At 31.5% G+C, this 17893-nt stretch overlaps 1 protein-coding gene across 10 annotated transcripts in view; it reads left to right on the top strand.

Moving 5' to 3' along the window:
- fray (oxidative stress responsive kinase frayed) overlaps positions 1–17893 on the top strand; it is a 196230-nt gene that overhangs the window by 31850 nt on the left and 146487 nt on the right. Inside the window, exon 1 of one of the 10 annotated variants that reach the window (XM_075355663.1) lies at positions 13542–13684. The exons of the other annotated variants lie outside the window; for them this stretch is intronic. The gene's annotated coding sequence lies outside the window, so the exon portion shown is untranslated. Of the gene's footprint in view, positions 1–13541; positions 13685–17893 lie in introns of those variants that run through there. 10 annotated transcript variants of the gene reach the window in all.

The raw sequence follows: 17893 nt of genomic DNA, 5'->3' as shown, positions 1-17893 counted from the left end.
TTAAACCTATACTGAACAAATCCTCTAAAAATGGATGAAATTCTATCTCGTATATTAAAAAATGTAAAATTTTTGTTGCGATGACCTTTGTTAGGTATGATTTAATATTATACGCTTCGAAAGACTAAATATTGTAACACCTATAATAATTGAAACTTTGTATAAGATTGTCAAAAATTCTAAAAATAAAAATTCTCAAAATAAAAAGAAATATTTACTGCGAAATGGTCACTTCTAAACTGATATGTAAGTTTTCCCTTTTCTTAGAGAGCTATGATACCACGTTAAATGAATCAAACAGCAAGCGTTAGATAATTGAAGTATTAACTTTCTTTTTTGTACCCTTTTTGAGGATCATCTCTCTTGAACTGTAACTGATTAGAATATTTACTTATGTTTCAGGAAACAGTTATTTCATTTATTATTACTTTCCCGTCTAGATGGCGCTATACTTCTAGAAGGGAAAGTATTGTAATCGGTCCAATTTGGGCATATGCAGTTTTCACCCGATCTTGACGTTTTCACACCTAAGGAACCTAAAAAACCGGATGGAAATTTTCCGTATGTTTCAATTCAGTTAAAAACAGTTCCTATGTACGTGTGTGTGTTCGGTATCGGCTTTGAAATCGCCTTATACCTCCAGAACTACTGGACTGATTTTTCAACAAACTCGGTCAGATTACTTTTATATATGAGACATTGATGCCATTAAATTTTCAGCTTAAAAGATCAAAGAGGGTGAGGCGCAGAGCAAGGTCACCATTAGTATCTCGAGATTTCGTTTAATTAAGATCGCATTTTTCTTGTACGTATTTGATAACAATTAAAAAATAATAATATTTGCAAAAAAAGGTTTTTGCAAAATCGCATCCCTACTCCAAAAAATGCTATTGTTGTCGACTGTTATGTCGTAATGTCACAGGTGAGTGATAGATTTAAATAAATGAATAATATTGTGTAAAAAAGTAACTCGGCTGGCCGGGTCTCGAACTCGATCGTCTGATTGTCGCTTTAGTACGCGGACGCTTTAGGTTTAACCCATCGGCTTGGTATAGTGGTGAACGCTTCTTCCCAAATCAGCTGATTTTTGAAGTCGAGAGTTCCAACTTTCAAGTCCTAGTAAAGCCAGTTATTTTCACACGGATTTGAATATTAGATCGTGGATACCGGTGTTCTTTGGTGGTTGGGTTTCAATTAAATTCCACACATCTCAGGAATAGTCGAACTGAGACTGTACAAGACTACTCTTCACTTACACTCATACATATCATCCTCATTCATCGCCTGAAGTATTATCTGAAAGGTAATTACCGAAGGCTAAACAAGAAAAAAGGTAGAATCATTGAAATAATAAACAAACAAATATTATATCTAAACAAAATGATAAATATTTTTAATTGTTGTGTGTGTGTGTGTGTGTGTGTGTGTGTGAGCGCGCGCGTGCCGTGTATCAGAAATAACCCAAAGTTTTAAGACAACTGTGTTGTCAGATTTTTTTTTTATTCATTATTACAATTTTTTTTTAGTCTAATCGATTAGAATAAGATTTATACAGATATTTTAAAGAGATTGACGTAGATGAAACGGGACTAGCATTTTGTGTATGAAGTTTGTCTAAGTTATAAAAACTAAACCGATTACATTGTTTAATCCTAACGTGACTTTTATCTGATTTGATTTTTATCTTATAATAAATTTTAGCGGAAATGTTACAATATTACAATTTTACGAAATTAATGGTGGAAATAAATTCGGTCAACATTACCTCGGATAGACATGATCATAATTTCAGTTACAATAATAATTTATGTGAGCATGTCACATGTATAATAAAGCATACAATTAACCTTGAATTTAATATAAGATCTAAATCAGTTGTCTACTAGTCTAGTTACGTCTATCCTAAGCTAAACTACTCGATATATATATATGATTGTGACCTATGCATTTAACTAAATGGAAAACGAATACATAAAATATTTGACCTCCTTTAAAAACCATTAATTTAATACCACGTTATTTATTTATTCACGATCATTATAATATATATATATATATTATTGTTTGTTCTTGTAACTATTCTGTCATTGTTATTGTTTTTTTTCTATATGATTTTATTTGACAAATTGTTGAGTTATTTAAAACTATAAAACTTTCTTAATGGCAAACAAACTCAATTTAATGATTAAAAAATTTTCAAAGCTTATTTAATTTATCGTCAGATGAATGAAAAATATATTTAATATATTAAATACTTTTTTTTTATCTGCTTTAATATATCAGAGAATCTTATTCTCCGAATTCTAAACTTCTGTGCAGCTAATAAACATAATAAAAATGGAAAATTCTTTTTTGAAGAATACTACCATGCGGTTCTAATCCGTGAAGTCACAAGAACGTGGGACTGGCCATCTCGGATTCTGCGGGGCCGGATACAAAAAAGACATCGAGTCGGTCGGAGGACTCTGGGAACTTAGAATTAAAACAGAAACTAAAATTTAAAAATAAATATTTTATAGGAACAATAAATTCGTTCTTAAAAACCGGTAACCTGATGGAATTAATAAAATTATTAATAAATTCCCAATTAAAATTTCACGAAACGAGATTCCAGGACGAAAATAACTGTAATAGTGAACATTTTAAAATCTTAAAAGGAAAGTCAGCAAAAAAAATTAAGGGCACAAAGAATCTTAAACGCTTTGAAACTGCTTTCTCAGTGATAAACGGTACGAAAATAATATTATAAATTTCCATTCTCCAAATAATAATAGGCTTTCTATCTTACAATAAAGTAAAATAATAAATATTACGACTTTAACTGTCACTCGCCTGTAAATTACGACAACATTACTAATCCCGAAAAAGTGGGTTTAGTGAGGAAGAAAGAAATCGTAAAACTAAATATTGCAGAAAATATTAAAACGGAATATAAAAACAAATTTATAAACACAACCTTATTAGCCTTCGCAGTTGATATCGTAATATTTGCAAAAAACACGGACGAGGCTGAAATTAAAGTCCAGAAATTAAGCGAATGCGTTAATAAAATAGGTTTACAATTTTTTGTCGGAAAAACAAAACGGTTCTTCGACGATAAAAAAAAAATTAATTACAAACTCTAAAAACTCTCGAAAATCAGGAAATTAAAAGAGTATCAAAATTTAAATATCTCGGAGAAGTAATAACGACAAACGCTCTAGAAAAGGAAGCGCTAAAAGAGTTAACGCAAAAAAAACCTTAGCGTTCAACGTAAAAAGAAATTTATATAATAAAAGATTACTTTCGCATAACGCTAAACTCCGCCATTACAAAACTGTTATTCTTCCGAAGCGGTTATATGGCGCTGAGTGTTTGCAAAACTTTTTAGATAAATACCTTTTTAAAATAGGAAAAAGAATTTTAAGATATATATATATGAACCCGATAACCAGGACGGAATTTATAAATTAAAAAGTGAAATAGAAATTTATAAAAATACAGAAAAAAATCGGATGTGGACATCATATGACTTCCTTGAACGCCTATTAAATTACATATACACATCTTTTTTTTAAACGAAAAGTACATAAAATTTTATTTCATTCATAACTTCTGATATTTTTTCATATTTCTTTATTGCTATTATTGAATTATCATTTATCGTAATTTTTTTTACAATCAGAGGTTAATAATTATTAGTAAATCAATATATTTAAATTACACAAAAAAAAGAAGATGAAATCTGATTAGAACCGATCTGATTAGAACCCTTCCAAGATCCAAATATTTCATTAATTAAAATTTTATTTGGCTATAACACTGGAACCAGTAAAAATAAGTATCATTTATGATATATCGTTGAAAAGCTCTCAATGAGGGCTTATTATTCCACTTAAGAAAAAGTTCAAAATCCAAATTTTTTATTGAAATTTAAGGCTTTTTTGGACACTTTTAGTTCAGTCGATTGCAATCAAAAAGGGAGATGCACAAGTAGATGTTACAACAATCCTAAATCAAAAATTTCAATATTCTACGGCTAATCGTTTTTTAATTATACGAGATACATACGTACGTACAGACGTCACGCCGAAATTAGTCAAAATAGATTATCAAACTAGTCCTAGTGAAGCCAGTTATTTTTACACGGATTTGAATACTAGATCGTGGATACCGGTGTTCTTTGGTGGTTGGGTTTCAGTTAACCACACATCTCAGGAATGGTCGAACTGAGAATGTACAGGACTACACTTCATTTACACTCATACATATCATCCTCATTCATCCTCTGAAGAATTATCTAAACGGTAGTTACCGGAGTCAAAATAGATTCAGGGATGGTCAAAATGGATATTTCCGTTGATTCTGAAAACCGAAACTTTTCGCGATTACAAATTCCTTTACATCGTACAAGGAAGTTAGAAGTAGTAAAACAGATTTAAAAAAAAAAGCTTTGGTATAACGTACTTTCAATAAAACTGCATGTGCTGCGATCTAGCGTAGAAGTGCTTCATTCAAAATAAAAAGTCAGCAAACCAACTCATCATGTTTTTTTTTAAAAAAAATATATATATACGTACATAAGTAGGTATTCCATGAAATATAAAACCAGTAAAGAAAATAGAAATGAAAAAATCTAATAACTTCTCCTTTTTTCCTTCGTAGTTTTTTTTAAATTATATAAAAAATATCTAGAAAGGAAAAGAGAAAATCGCTTATTTTAGAGAATTCTCCAGGCTTGGTAGAAAGTACTCTTGATTACAAAAGTGTCTTTGTGTTATCTAATAAAATTTAAAGTATTTCATAAATTATTGCTAAGTTTGGCGCTACGTATGATTAAAACATTGTTTTCAAATTTTGCTTATTTTACAATCCTAAAAAAAAATTATAGATGATTGATTATTAAAATCATTTCAATTTACATCAACTTTTATTAAAAAGTTTATTTTAAAATATCCGGCAAAATCACATGCTTCTTCCGAAAATAAACATCATTTGTTTTTCCTCTTTTATTTCGTATTCTATTTAAAATTTTGTTAAAAAAAAAATTAAAGATCATTAATCTAATTTTCTTTTGAACTCTACCTAACCCTATCAGCAGTTCAGTAACAAGAGACAAAAATTAAAAATTAAAAACACTACTGCCTAAAAAAAAACATTGTTCTTTAGTAATATAATTACTAATTAAAAGCGTGCGGGTGACAATTTTGTATATAGTTATGCGTGATACATACATCACGCCGAAACTAGTCAAAATGGATATTTTCGTTGAAATCTAAAAACCTAAATTTTTCGCGATCACAATACTTCCTTTACTTCGTACAAGGAGGAAATGAAGGGTCGTCAAAAGGGGTTTGTAATTTTAAATAATTTTCATTACCGATCGTTATAGTTAAAAACATAGCAAATTGTGTAGGTTTATAATATTTTTGTGTTTTTTATGAATACATTTTTTGTACGTTAGTGAATTAGAATTGTGATAAATTACGAGTAAAATTTTCTGTTTTTAAAACAATAATTAACTTATTTTTAACAACGGGTTTAAATAGCTTGTAATTACAACTCACGTTACTGTAAACAAATTACTATTACGGTATCGTATATACTGGGTGTATTATTTTTCTCTCTAATTATATTTTACCGGTTTTAACCAGTTGTTACTGGAACACGATTGGTTTTAACTAGCTTTATTAACGTGATATACGCATTTTTTTGCGTTTAAGCGTGCGTACACGCGTTAGTTAATCGGATAAATTCATGAATGTCATCTTGTTTATATGCGTGCGTGTTATTTGTTGTGTTTTATCTCTGTTAGATCGTTGTTTTTAAATAGTCTATATGAACCGGATGAAACAATTAAAAAATTACTAAGTGTGGCTCTTACTGTTTGTATTGACTGCATTTGTTAATATAGTTTTATTTTTTAGTGTATAATTAAATTTTTCTGATCAGACATTTTACAGTTATTTTTTTTTAACGATAAAATCGTTATCTCTTATATAAAAGAGAATGTCCTAACTGATTCACTGACTCATAATCAACGAACAACCAAAACTATTATAGGTAGAGATTTGAAATTTTTAGGGTACCTTCGTATCTTTAAGTAGACGAACACTAAGAAAGGATTTTGCTAAATTTTGATTTTAAGAGGTTCAAATCGATAAAAAACTAAATTTCGTGTTAACAGCGCTATCTGTTGACGTAAAAGCAATATTCGCTGTACTAAACATTTTACGATTCCATTGCGATGTTTCCAATATGTGTGTTCGCTATAGACTAAAAAAATATTGGACCGATTTTCGCACGAGGAAGAAGGGTGAAAAGGAAAAATCGGAAAAGGGATATAGGGAAAAATCAAAAAAGGTAAAAGGGAAGAAGGTAAAAAGGGATAGAAGGGGAAAATTAAAAGAAGAGGAAAACGGGGAAAAGGAAATGGAAAGGGAAAAGAGAAATAGTGAAATGGAAGTGGGGGGAAGAGGATTTAATTAAAATAAAATAAAATAATATTATATTAAATTTAAAATAAATAAAAATTAAATTAAAATTTAATTAAAAAATTAGATTATGTAAATCATATAACTGAAGATGTCAGGTGCAAAAAAATTGGTTGAGATTAAAAGCGTAGGTAAAGCATGGAAATGAAATAATTCATTACATCTGTCAAATAAGTAATATTAATACATCGTGTGCGCGCGTAGAGCGACAGAATGAGTGTGTGAGTGCTCCAGAAGAATACCGTTAATTTTACAGCTGTATTTCTCTGTTAAAAATAATGACAAAATTTCAAAATAAACATGCGTCCGGAAAAGGCTTTGTTTTTAAATTAGGAATAACAAAGGATTTTACCATGATTTCTGCTTAGCGGCAAAATGAATCTATACCGAAATTCATAGAAAACCAACTGGAATCGAAAACCGGGGAAGAAGGGAGAAAGGGAAAAATCGAAAAACGTAAAAGGGAAGAAGGGGAAAATGGAAAAAATAAAAAAGGGGAAAAGGAAAAACGGAAAAGGGAAAAGAAAAAAAGAAAAGAGGAAGGGGTGAAAGGGAAATGGGAAAGAGGAAGGGGAATTAAGGGAAAGAGAAACGGGAGAAGCAAAGGGAAATGGGAGAAAACGGAAAGGAAGAGCGAAGCGAGCCATGACAATTTGATCGTGACGGAAAGCGCAAGTAACCGTAAAGCACTGACGAAACCGCGATGGGAATGCTAGATTTGGGATTGTAATAAATTTTTTGTTTATAAATTGTTTATAATAAAAAAGCATTGCGAATAAAGCTACATCTATATTGTAAGCGAAGTCGCGACGGGGTACGCTAGTACTAATATAATTGTTTTAAAAAATTAATAAGTGAGGCGTCTTGGTAGAGAAATATTATTAATAACTTTTTATGTTAACCATGTCACCACTCGTAATTAAAAAAAAAAAATGTTTTATCTTATTCGTTCCTTTCCTTCCTGTTTTATTTTATTCAAATAAATAATATTTGAATAAAATGTTATCATACATATCATATTTAAATTAGATTATGTTCCATTCCCAATGTTTCCCATTCCACTGTTAATTGTTATCATTTAACATTGGAATAAATAAATGTCGTAATGAGTTCTGAATGCAAATCAAAAATGTGGTTTTATAGATTACTGATTGGAGAAAGCTAATCTACTAGAAAGATTAAATAAGTCTTACAGAAATGCAACTAACGTATCACTTTTAAATAGAAGCTTCTAAACTTTATTTTGCGTATTACTTTCCCGTCTAGTATCTAGACGGGATTTCTAAATTTCGAGCTATAGAGTGAAAGTATTGTAATCGATCCAATTTGGGCATATGCGCTTTTCACCGGATATTGAAGTTTTAACACCTAAGAAACCCAAAAACCCGGATGGAAATTTTCCGGATGTTAATGTTCGTACGTACGCGCGCGCGCGCACGCGTGTATTCGGTGTTACCCTCTAAATCACCTTACATCTCCAGAACTACTGGACCGATTTTGACCAAACTTGGTCAGATTACTTCTATGTATGGGGCACTGATGCCATTAAATTTTCAATGTAAAAGGTCAAAGGCGGTGAAGCTGTAGAGCACTATCACTCTAAGTATCTCGCAATTTCGCCTCATTAAGGTCATATTTCTGTTAGACACATTTATATTAACGATTAAAAAATAACTATATTTACAAAAAAAGTTTTGCAAAATCGCACCGCCACCCAAAAAAAGTTCTTGTAGTCGTCTCCTATGTTTTGACATCATAGATGAGAGGTAGAATTAAATAAATGAATAATATTTAAAGTGGAAAAACGTAACAGTCTGGCTGGATCTTGAACTCGATCGCCCGGTTGACTCGGTTCCTGGTGCGTTAAGCCTCGCGGCTAAACCAGTGTGCCGACCTTACAAACGAATTTATTCTATGTAAGTTGTGAAATTACATTAGTTTACTTAGTGCCGACCATCGCCTATAGTACCGCCACAACCGCGCGAATTAAATATGGTGTGCTTTAGTTAGAATCATTGAATTAAATAAACGAAAAAATATTACATTTAAATAAAATGATAAATATTTTTAATTAAATTGTCTGTGTATGCGTGTGTAAGCTGTGAATCGGAAACAACCCACAGTTGTAGGATTTTCCCGGAACGCGACTAAAGCCGCGTTCCGGGAAAGTCCTACAACTGTGTTATCAGCTTTTTTTGACGTATAAGAAACATCTTCATGATGTATAAGAAGTTTCCGGCGAGAGTATAGATATGGTTTCCGGAATATTTGGCAGTTTGTACACCTTATTCTGTGTAATAAAAACATAAGTTCCAAAATAAGAATTACCCTAAAAGTATAAAGCCTCCTTCGAGACTACCATCGTATTGGAGAAGGCTCTCCCAATCGATTTAGCGGTAAAAGTTCGGGCAGCTATGTGAAAGTTGCGAAGAGGCAGGGAGGCTGAGGTATTTGGGATGCGGTTTCGGGCCGGGCCTGTACCGGAGCGGAACGGTGATCTCAATGCACCGGTTCTAAATTTCGAAAAGTTGCCCATCTGCCGCCTACGTAGAAGGCTTTACAGTCTCGCGACGGATACATGTCAACAAGAATTGCACGCTACGACTAAGGGAAGGTCCTTGTACAGATTTATAGAGGACTTGGGGGGATGGTACGCCTCTCCTTTGTTTTTAAGGGCAACGAGTGCTCAGGTGCTCTCCAACCACGCGAACTTTAACCAATATTTCTTTCAGTTCCGCCAGGCAGCGATGAGCTCTGCGTCTGCGGGGAGGTCCAGTCGAACGAACATATGATGTTCGACTGCTCAGCTCTTGGTGGTGGGGGGGGGGGGAGGCAGAACTCAGGCCACTCATAAGCGGTGAGTCAATGTGGCGAGAGCCTCATTGTCGGACCGTGTACGTGTTCCTTGATCAAATGCCGATTGTTCAATCAGCATCAGTAGTTTTTCGGGTAAAAATTACTCCTATAGTGTTGCTGTAGGAAGCTACCCGAGAGTGATGGCTGACCACCCGCCAATAAAGCTACAAGCGCTTTAATATGGTGGACAGGTACTTGCTGGCATTCAGCGACCTAGGCGTGGCAGCGAATTTCTGTCTTGACGATGTAAATTAATTTATTGAATGCCATATATATTTTATTAGTCGACGGGATGTGACTACCCATTTTCGTAAATATATGACAAGTGTGCGGTGGGACACAAAGAGAGTCTGGCACCACGCTTAGTTCGCTCACGCAATTAAGTTGGCTCCAGGAGCTAGTTAGGACTGGTCGCTTAACTGTTTCGAGGTTCAGTAGCCGTTTGTGGCACTGACATTTGGTCTTATGCTTTAGGGTGACCAAGTGGGGTGGTGGCGGGAGAAATGCAATGCAAACCAATAAACCAATACCCTAAAAGTATAATCCAGATATCAGAAGTTTAATTAAATGGAACTTCTTCTGAAGTACCAAAATATTTTTATTTTTAATTAAATTTATTCTTAATTAAATGTATTGTGATACTTTACATGCATATGTTACTTTAGAGTAATATGTTTAATTAAATGTTTAATTAAATATTTTTTTATCCTATATAACGAAAAACTTTGTAATAAATATAAAAGCCAAGTTAGAAATTACGTTAAAAGGTTATTAAATGATTTAAGGCTGTTTTAAAAATGTTTAGCATTTTAAATGAAATTTCTGTAGGCGGCCAGGCTCGTTACATAAATCGCTTCCAAAAATATCATAGTCATTTTCAAAAACAAAAAGATAACATGCTGTGCGGGCACTACGACTGTGAATAACTTAGAAGCGTGTACAGGTTTGCTGTAACCTTAATTATCGAGGAAAATTTAATGTTGAGTTTGGTAAGCCAACTTTGGCAAACCGAAGTACAGATGGCAACCAGTCCTACAACTAAGAATTTCACTCTGTTGACAAGGAACAACTGTTTATTGAATATCATTACGCTTAGTGAAAGCAACTCTTAGTTTTTTTTTTTGTTTTTGTTTATTTGAGGGCGAAAAACGCCTGGGCGTTATCATCGCCCGGTAGTTATTAGTAAAAGGGTAAAATAACTCCGAAATAATAAACTATACAAGGTGTAAACGAAATATTAATCATATAATAAAAATTGACTAAAACAAGCCAAGAAGGCAAAATAAAACTCAAAACTAATACCACAAAGTTGATAAAATATAAAGATAAAATAATAGATTTTTTATCTTTTGTCGAAGATAATTTATCCAAAGAATCATTACAGCATAAAAATTCATTTTGCACCATTATAGTTACTTATAACTGTTAATAATATTTAAATTAAATTAGCAAAAGCAGATATGAAACGACAATGATTACGACAGCAGCATAACATAAAGTAATAATACAAATATTTAAATGCATAGGCAACAAATATAAATAACTTTACCGTATATTTGTATAACCGAGGTCATTAAACAGCGATATATTCTTTTTGACCTCATATTTTACAAAGAATTATATTTTGACTTCCTTTTTTAACACAATAATTATTGTTAATATTTATCTGTTAATTTGTAGTTGTTAAATGAACTTTAAATATACTTGACATCGAAACGTCTGAATTGAAATACAGCTTTGTCAGTATTCTTTATAACATAACCTATTTTACTCTTAATAGGTTATAATATAAATTTCTTCTGCTAAACACATTTTTTTTTCTAAAATAAATAAGGAAAGACTAAAAATTAAATGCTACTCGACTCTACGTTATGGCAGTTATTCATAAATTAAGTTTTTCTTTGTATTAATAATTTTTTTGTTTTAGTTTATTTTTTCAACTCCCAATAAGTAAATTTTTTCAGTACAGTAATAAGTTATACATCATAAGAATATAGAAATCCACATTTTTTTCCTGTCGTTTACAAACATAATTCTAAATATATTTGTAATAAAAGAAAAAATCATTTTTACAGGACTGCCCAAAAATGAGTGTAATGTATTCAGGATGTATGTATGTAACAATACATGAATGGAAATTTTGAAAAGTATGTAAGTTGTTCCACCGTAGTAGCTCAACGGCTGTACCGATTTAGATATATAACCTCGCATTGGAATCTTTAAGTTATTGGGAGTGTCAGGCTATATAAATATATATAAATAGTATTGGAGATTTTCCGGTTGAAGCACAAACTTTAATGATTTGTGAGCTGTGTGAGCTGGGTTTGAACTGAATGACACGAATCAATAGTATTACAAAAATAATAGAATTAAATCTAAGTTAAATAAATTAAGATGTTATAAACAAGTTTAAAAATGTCTATTTAATAATAATGGGCTTCCCGTTTGGACTGCGTGTAAAAGGCGAAAGATTTATACTATTTGAAGAGGGACCAGAGATTGTTGTGTGCATGTCTTGTGTTGGCTTGATTGTATAAATGTATAAATTGTGAAATATCCATTTTGAACATCCCTGAATCCATTTTGACTAATTTCAACAATAATGCCTCAAATCACTTCGTTCAACATTTGGTAATGAAGCACCTTCAGAAAAGACTATTTACAAGGAATTTCGTCGTGGTCGTGTTTTTTTCAGCGATGAATTTCGTGAAGGTCGACCGAAATCGGTTGTCATTCAAAAAAAAAACATCGATGCTGTGCGCAACATGATTGAAGAGGGTCGGCGTATGACTTACCGTGAGATAGAGGCATCCTTAGGCGTACCGAAGACTACAGTACATTCGATTTTGCATGAACATTTATCTGTGGAAAATATCTGTTCCCGATGGATTCCGTATAATTTGATCGAAGCTCAAAAACAATTTCGTGTCAATCGGTGTAAAGAAACGATCAAGAAATTCACCCTAGGAAACGCAAAATACATCAAATACAAAATCCATATTCATCATTGTAACAGGAGAGGTAACTTGGATATATTCGTACGAGCCGGAAACTAAGAAATAATCAACAGTTTGGGTATTCCAAGATGAACCGAATCCAACAAAGGTGGTTCGTTCGCGAAGAAGTTTCAAGAAAATGATCGCTTGTTTCTTCGGTTATATTGGACATGTAGAAACCGTTTTTTAGAGGGTCGAAGAACAGTTAATGCTAAATGGTATGCAACAATTTGTTTGCCAGAACTCATCAATGTAATCAGTAAAAACAACCGAAAAATCGCATTATTCTTCATCATGACGGTGGAGCTTGGGCTTCATTTAAAGAAGTTTGCAAAACGTTTCTCGGCAAACAAAAATGCGACAATTACTACGATATTGTTAATCAACTTCTTACTTCATACAGAGCTACTGAATTTAATATGCTTTTGAAAATACATTTCTCCACTTACATCTGGATTTTTTCCCGGACAACCTCGGAGACGTAAGTGACGGGTGAACGTTTCCACCAAGACATTTCGGTGATGGAAAGCCGTTATAAAGGGAAATGGAATATTAACACGCTAGCCGATTACTGTTGGACATTAATTCGGGATGTGCCTGAGGTTGTTTATAAAAGAAAAGCATCAGCGAAATCATTCTATGACCATGAAAAATTATAAATTTTACAGATTTTAACTATATTTTCCCTTAATTTTTTTTAAAAAGTAAATTCTTTTTCAAAAATATTATTTTTTTATTATAATCAAGGTAAATAAGTTATCTTAATTATTAAACTAAAATAATATTCAATGACAATTTTATTAACTTTATTTCAATTTAATTATGTTTTAGTAAATTTTTATTACTGTTATTGGCTTTTATTAGCCATAACAGGGATAATTAAATACTATATTAAATTGAAGATAATAAATACATCTCTATTTTTATTTAAGATTTGAATAAGGAAAGATAAGTGTAAATAATTACAAAACTGACAATAACAATAGTAATAGGTGACATTTACGTTCATACAATGTTTTTACCGTCTGTTCTTCACTTGTACTATCTACACAAATAAAGCGTACTTACTAATCTAATCAGCTATTCAGTCCAATAGTTCAAACCATTTAACTTATTTGAAGTATTGTAATTAGTTGATTTTTACGTAGTTTAATTTCTATTACATTGTTCTCAGTATTATTTATTAAGTGAGTGAAGTGTAATTTTTTTGAATTTCTTTTTATATCGTGCACCTTTAATATATTAATAATCTATGTAGTTCACCGTTCGAAAAGTTCTATGCTGCACATATATTTTAATTACTATTATTATTTAAACAAATAATGTTGGCAAATTGGCTACTGTTTTTCTTCGTTTTAGGTAAATCTTGTAAGATTATGAAATAATTATAATAACTGAAGTAATTATACCACAATTGTGAAAATATTCGTACGAAATTAAAATTTGTAAATTCTTAATTATTATAGTTATATAGTAATTTAAAAAATACAAATAAATTGTCGTTTTTTTGGCTATGTCAAATTTTGGAACAAACAAAAATAAGTTACAGTTTAAAGATTTCGTTATAAATATTAAAATGCTTTAGATAAATAAATGGAATTTTATAATTCTGCATTTAAAATTTGATCGAACTAATTTTATATTATATTATACCGAGATCTATAATGTTTTTAATTTTTTTATTTGCTTGTACGAAATAAAGGAAGCATTGCAATCACGAAAAATTTCGGTTTTCAGATTTCACGAAAATATACATTTTGACTATCCTTGAGTTCATTTTAACTAGTTTCGGCATGACGTCTGTACGTACGTATATCTCCCATAACTCAAAAACGATTAGCCGTAGAATGTTAAAATTTTAATTTAGGACTGTTGTGACATCTAGTTGTGCATCTCCCCTTTTAACTACAATCGACTGAACCAATAGTGTCCAAAAAAGCCCAAAATCCAAAAACATTTCGGATTTTGGACTTTTTCTTAAATGCACTAATAAGCCCTCGATGAGAGCTTTTAAACGATATATCATAATTGGTTATTATTTTCATTGATTCTAGAGTTATAGCCAAATAAAATTTTAATTAATGAAATATTTGGATCTTACAAGGGGAAGGCACATCGGTTCGAATTCGACTTCATATACATATATTCTTTTTAAACTTTTTTCTTTTAATTTAACTATATTGATATAAATAATTATTAACCTCTGATTGTAAAAAAATCTTTAACAATAAATAATAATTCAATACAGAAAAAGAATCAGTAGTTATCAGTGAAATAATTTTGTTTTTACTTTTAATCTTAATTGAAACATTTTTACAATCAGAGGTTAATCATTTATTAATAAAACAATACATTTAAATTAAAAAAAAAAAAAAAAGTTAAAAGAAAAATATACGAAATGGGATTGGAACCGATGTGTGTACAGTTACGGAGCCGACACGTGCTTAATTACATCACATGATGATGTACTTGAGCGACATGAAACAAAATTAATATATTATCTAATATAAAAATCCCTTTCGGCCGCCAAAATGCGGAGGTAGATTTCACCGCTGTTAAGTAGGGAATAAAAAAGATTTCCACCTTAAAGTTAAGAAAAACCTCAAATTTACTCAATACGTCAATGGTTGCAAGTGAAAAAAGTTTCTCATGTTTAGCATACGACAAACCCCATCTTCTTACAATTCCAGCAACATTTTGGTCATCCCTTGGCGTAAGGGTTGGTCATATAAAAAATTGTTTCAGACAAAAGTTTTAGGTAATGTTTAGAGGACTGACAATCACTTTAAACCGATTCGATACTGTGCTTATTAAGGGAGGTATGATTTTTTTGTTTTCGAAACCCCATTTTTCGACCCCATCAGCTAATGGTTGATGATATCAGAAACCTTTACCTAGATAAGTTTTAGGCTTTTATTCAAAGAATAGAAGGAACTTTAAACGAATTCGATATTTTACTTAATAAGAATGTCATAGCGATATTTTTTTCGGAAAAGCCTCCTCATTTCTACCCCCGTAGTCTGATTTTGCCCATTAACAAACTCAATCGAGATTTTGGGTCGTTATATTTTATGTATCAATTTGAAAGTGATTGGCGTAAAATTACGGCAGTTATCGTATCCACAAGAAAATGAAATATATATACATAAATTTTTGAGCTGACGGTGGTTTTGGGGTCTGGGAATGTGAAACGCAAAGATATGTCAAAATTTTCCGGAAATCGAATCATGGTACCCACTACAATAGCTTTCTTATGAAATCTACCTAAAATGCTGATACGTACACCACAAAAAAGTGTGATGCAGTGGTGTCCACTACAATATAATTGTGTAACTGTCCACTATATATTAAAGAATTGGAGGATCGTATCTTACTTTCAAATGAAATAATTTTAAATGAAGTGCAGCAAACATTGTGTATATGTAATTTAATAAGCGTAAAAGGAAGTCATCCGGTGTCAACATCAGATTTTTTAATTTCGTTTTGTCGTATATATATATATATATATATATATATATATATATATATATATACATATATATATATACTCGTATTTATTTCTTACTCATTTCAACATTTTTATTTTGATTTTACTGCTCCGTTACGTTTTCAATTACTTGAAAACCTAACCTACTTTGTATTACGGTAATACAAATAGTGTTGTATTTTTTGTCATTAGTATTAGAAAATAACATTTTTTAGTTCTTAAACAACAACGACATTTTTGAAAGGAATAAATAAATTTAACTCATTTAAAAAAGAAATAGTATTTATAGAAATGGTAATTATGCCTACGTTTAATTAATCAATACTCATTTTAATAATGTGAATTTTTTAAGAAAAAGATGATCACAATAATAAATTCGAATCCCGGTCAGGCATGGCATTTTTCATGCACTACATTTCCACATCCTATGCACAAGCTGCTTATGTGGGGTTATGCGATATCATCAAGCAGAAAAAAAATGGTAGGAATTACAGTAATAATAGAAAAAGAACTTCTAAAAGGATTTTTTTAATTATTTTTTAATATATTCGAGTTTAACAATACATTCTAGAACCTCTATTATAAAACTCTTAAAAAACATTTTTATAAGATATCAAAGTAACATATCATACGGGTATGGAAATGTAATTTTTTTAATTGCCCATTGTTACCAAAAAAATTACGAAACAATCTGAAATTTGATGAGATAGTGTTAAAAATTTATATTTCAGCAGTAACAAAGAATTTTATGGATTATTTTTTTTTGGAAATTTTAAAGTTCAAAATTTATTATTTAAAGAAATAATATTGTTGAAAAAATAAGTTAGTTTTTATATTTTAGGTAAATCTTTAACTTATCAACCGTTGTACATTAACCAAAAGTAACTATAAAAAGGCATAAAAGCTATGTTTTTCCCTTTTCTTTCCTATAAACGTAAATATTATGATATTTGAACATTACAATAATAAATAAAAGTAAAAAATTTCATGTGGATACCACATAACTTCCTTGTACGCCTATTAAAATACATAACATATTTTTTGCTGCACTTCCTTTAAATTTATTTCATTTGAAAGTGAGATCCTCTAATTCTTTAATAAAATGGACAGCTAAACAATTGCATTGTGGTGAGGACACCACATGCATCACATTGTTTTTGTGGTGTCCGTATCAGGATTTTATATTAGTTTATATATTAATTTTGTTTCACGTTGCTTAAGTAGTTACGTGATGTAAGGAACGGAACGGAACGCAAGAATGGCGGGAGTTTCAATATTTCTCCCTACAGATCGCAGAGCCTGGACAATGTCCCTTGCTGTTGTATCTTTCTATTATCGGGCGGATTTCATCGGTTATTTAGTGGCGGTTATAAATTTTAACTTTTATTTATGGATGGATTTGGTGATTTGGGTTCCTATCCGTATGGACCAGCGTGAAATTTATTTACTGGTTCTGACCATGAGAGACTAAGCTTTTGAGCCTAGTAATCTCGGCGTGATTCCCCTTAGGTCCATCTGCTGAAGTCCTTTCGGTACCAGCACCTATGGACCAGCAGAAATGCCCCTAACGGAGCCGTAGTTATTTGAAGGGAGAAATGCGCCCCGTTCTCCGGAGGGAGTCGCATATACTGACTAAATGAAATTGTGGTCTCTTCGTGGAACGGTGTGGGGTGTTGTCTAGCTTTTTAAAATTTAATTGCGAAAACGGTCACTTTCGCGGTCGGAATTTTCGCCCCGTTTCCATTTATAGATTACGCTATATAGAGGCTCCTAAGCCTGGTTTGTCATTTTTTTACTCTTGTACCGCCTCTTCACGGTGGTTCGTTTAATACGGCATGAGGCCGTTTTCTTATACCCTGTGGAGTACGGTCCTCTCGGCAGATGTCCCGGAGATGGCCGTGTTCGGACACGGCCGCTCTCCCGAACAGTCAGCGTGACGTGATATAAGTGGGAACGTGTCGGATCCGTAACCATGCATATATCGGTACGAATTTGAATCGTATAATATATTTTTTTTAAATTTAAATGTATTGATTTATTAATAATTATTAACCTCTGTAAAAGTTTTTGAATTAAAATGA

The sequence above is a fragment of the Lycorma delicatula genome, chromosome 2 (genome assembly GCF_047948215.1).
Source record: "Lycorma delicatula isolate Av1 chromosome 2, ASM4794821v1, whole genome shotgun sequence".
NCBI lineage: Eukaryota > Metazoa > Arthropoda > Insecta > Hemiptera > Fulgoridae > Lycorma > Lycorma delicatula.
The sequence above is the reverse complement of the archived record's forward strand: the minus strand, read 5'-3'. Positions and strand labels throughout refer to the sequence as shown.